This window comes from Triticum dicoccoides, chromosome 7B (genome assembly GCF_002162155.2).
Source record: "Triticum dicoccoides isolate Atlit2015 ecotype Zavitan chromosome 7B, WEW_v2.0, whole genome shotgun sequence".
In the NCBI taxonomy this organism is placed as follows: Eukaryota; Viridiplantae; Streptophyta; class Magnoliopsida; order Poales; family Poaceae; genus Triticum; species Triticum dicoccoides.
Window position 1 is genome coordinate 764580351 of NC_041393.1, and position 4108 is coordinate 764584458.

A 4108-nucleotide genomic window follows, 5' to 3' on the forward strand; every position below is an offset into this window, starting at 1 on the left:
CCTCTCTATAGGCGGCCGTGGTGGAGTAATCCGGAAGAGACGCCTTTCCCTTCTTGGGCGTCCTAGCCTCCCCCTCCGAGGCGGCCTTCCTCTCACTAGTAGAAAAGGGGGCATTTGTCCCGGTTCGTAAGGGCCTTTAGTCCCGATTCATGAACCGGGATTAATGGGTCATTACTAATACATCCCCCTTTAGTCCCGGTTCAAACACGAAATGGGACAAATAGTCCTCCACGTGGCCGGTGCGCCAAGCTCAGGCAGTGGGGCCTTTTGTCCCGGTTGGTGGCACCAACCGGGACCAAAAGGCATCCACCACTGGTAGAAAAAGAGGCTTCCGTCCAGCCCCATTAGTCGCGAAACTGTTGGAACCGTGACTAATGAAGTCTTTAGTCGCGGTTCGGCAGACGAACCGCGACCAAAGGCCTGGGCCCAGGGCGCTCGGTGGCCAGCTGGTGCACGTGAGGGGCTTTAGTCGCGGTTGGCCAGGTCAACCGCGACTAAAGGTGCCCGAAGGCCTTCAGTCGCGGTTGGCCAGGCCAACCGCGACTAAAGCTCCTCCCCTATATATACCAGTTCAGCACGCTCACTTAGCCATTTGGTGCCACTTCTCTTCACAAGCTTCACAAGGGGGTGTAGGTTTGCTTTTGGTTCCTCTTATGCACACAAGGTGTTTGATGAAATGCCCCAAGAGCGTGAAACAAACATGATATGAAGTGTTGGAGCCACACTTGAGGTTCCTCATTTATTTTTTCCTCCTCGATCGCGGTTAGCAACTTGAACCTTTCATGCATGTGTGTCATTGATAAAATATGCATGTGTGTTGTTCATTGTTTAATTTCTATTGTTTATAGCTAGTTAGTTTAACAAATGCATGATGGTTAATTATATATTTTATATTATAATAATGCAGATGAATCGGCAATGGATGTACGGTAACCGACTCTCCCGCGAGTTCACTACGGGTTTGAAAGATTTCCTCGTAGTGGCTAATGCGAACAAGCAGAAGGGTTTTGTTATCTGTCCATGTGTTGACTGTAAGAATCAGAAGGGTTACTCTTCCTCAAGAGAAGTTCACCTGCACCTGCTTCGGCACAGTTTCATGCCAAGCTATAATTGTTGGACCAAGCATGGAGAAAGAGGGGTTATAATGGAAGAAGATGAAGAAGGGGATGATTTCATCGATGAAAGCTATCTTGCTCATTTCGGTGATACTTTCATGGAGGATGCTGAAGGTGAAGGGGAAGGTGAAGGGGAAGGTGAAGGTGAAGAAGAGGCACTTGATGAGACCGTTGATGATCTTGGTAGGACCATTGCTGATGCACGGAGACGCTGCGAAACTGAAAAGGAGAGGGAGAATTTGGATCGCATGTTAGAGGATCACAGAAAGTCGTTGTACCCCGGATGCGATGATGGTCTGAAAAAGCTGGGCTGCACACTAGATTTGCTGAAATGGAAGGCACAGGCAGGTGTAGCTGACTCGGCATTTGAAAACTTGCTGAAAATGTTGAAGAATATGTTTCCAAAGAATAACGAGTTGCCCGCCAGTACGTACGAAGCAAAGAAGGTTGTCTGCCCTCTAGGTTTAGAGGTTCTGAAGATACATGCATGCATCATCGACTGCATCCTCTACCGCGGTGAATACGAGAATTTGAATGAATGCCCGGTATGCACTGCATTGCATTATAAGATCAGAGGCGATGACCCTGGTGATGATGTTGAGGGCGAGAAACCCAGGAAGAGGGTTCCCGCCAAGGTGATGTGGTATGCTCCTATAATACCACGGTTGAAACGTCTGTTCAGGAACAAAGAGCATGCCAAGTTATTGCGATGGCACAAAGAGGACCGTAAGTCGGACGGGGAGTTGAGACACACTGCAGATGGAACGCAATGGAGAAAGATCGACAGAGAGTTCAAAGATTTTGCAGCTGACGCAAGGAACATAAGATTTGGTCTAAGTACAGATGGCATGAATCCTTTTGGCGAGCAGAGCTCCAGCCATAGCACCTGGCCCGTGACTCTATGCATCTACAACCTTCCTCCTTGGTTGTGCATGAAGCGGAAGTTCATTATGATGCCAATGCTCATCCAAGGTCCGAAGCAACCCGGCAACGACATCGATGTGTACCTAAGGCCATTAGTTGATGAACTTTTACAGCTGTGGGGCAGACCTGGTGTCCGTGTGTGGGATGAGCACAAAGAAGAGGAATTTAACCTACGAGCATTGCTTTTCGTAACCATCAACGATTGGCTTGCTCTTAGTAACCTTTCGGGACTGTCAAATAAGGGATACAATGCATGCACGCACTGCTTACATGAGACTGAAAGTGTACATTTGCCAAATTGTAAGAAGAACGTGTACCTTGGGCATCGTCGATTTCTTCCGAAAATTCATCCAGTAAGAAAGAAAGGCAAGCATTACAACGGCAAGGCAGATCACCGGCCGAAACCTGCGGAACACACTGGTGCTGAGGTATTTGATATGGTCAAGGATTTGAATGTCATCTTTGGAAAGGGTCCTGGCGGACAATCAGTTCCGAAGGGAGCTGACGGGCACGCAGCCATGTGGAAGAAGAAATCTATATTCTGGGAGCTAGAATATTGGAAAGTCCTAGAAGTCCGCTCTGCAATCAACGTGATGCACGTTACGCAGAATATTTGCGTGAACCTCCTAAGCTTCTTGGGCGTGTATGGGAAGACAAACGATACAAAGGAAGCACGGCAGGACCAACAACGTTTGAAAGACCCTGATGACCGGCATCCGGAATGGTTTCAAGGTCGTGCCAGCTACGCTCTGACCAAAGAAGAGAAGTCATCTTTTTTGAATGCCTGAGCAGTATGAAGGTCCCGTCTGGATTCTCGTCCAATATAAAGGGAATAGTAAACATGGCGGAGAAAAAGTTCCAAAACCTGAAGTCTCACGACTGCCACGTGATTATGACGCAATTGCTTCCGATTGCTTTGAGGGGGCTCCTACCGGAAAATGTTCGAGTAGCCATTGTGAAGCTATGTGCATTCCTCAATGCAATCTCTCAGAAGGTAATCAATCCAGAAGTTCTACCACGGTTACAGAACAATGTGATCCAATGTCTTGTCAGTTTCGAGTTGGTGTTCCCGCCATCCTTCTTCAATATTATGACGCACCTCTTGGTTCACCTAGTCGAAGAGATTTTCATTCTCGGTCCTGTATTTCTACACAATATGTTCCCCTTCGAGAGGTTCATGGGAGTATTAAAGAAATATGTTCGTAACCGTGCTAGGCCAGAAGGAAGCATCGCCAAGGGCTATGGAAATGAGGAGGTAATTGAGTTTTGTGTTGACTTTGTTCCCGACCTTAAGCCGATTGGTCTTCCTCGATCGCGGCACGAGGGGAGACTAAGTGGAAAAGGCACGATCGGAAGGAAATCAACGATATGTATGGACGACCATTCTCTGACTGAAGCACACCACACTGTACTGACCAATTCCAGCTTGGTGGCTCCGTACTTTGAGAAACACAAGAATATTTTACGCTCGGACAACCCGGGGAAGCCTGAATCCTGGATTAGGAAGGCCCACATGGAGACTTTCGGCAGTTGGTTGAGAAAACATTTAATGAATGAAAATGATGTTGTAGATCAGCTGTACATGTTGGCCAAGACACCATCTTCGACTATAACGACTTTCCAAGGGTACGAGATAAATGGGAATACATTTTACACGATCGCCCAAGATAAAAAGAGCACCAACCAAAACAGTGGTGTCCGCTTTGATGCAGCAACCGAGAATGGGCAAAAGGTCACATATTATGGTTACATAGAGGAGATATGGGAACTTGACTATGGACCCTCCTTTAAGGTCCCTTTGTTCCGGTGCAAATGGTTCAAGCTAACAGGAGGTGGGGTAAAGGTGGACCAGCAATACGGAATGACAATGGTGGATTTCAACAATCTTGGTTACCTTGACGAACCATTCGTCCTAGCGAAAGATGTCGCTCAGGTTTTCTATGTGAAGGACATGAGTAGCAAACCGAGGAAACGGAAAGATAAGAAAACAATCAGTACATCATGCGATGATCCAAAGCGCCACATTGTTCTTTCAGGGAAAAGAAACATCGTGGGAGTGGAGGACAAGA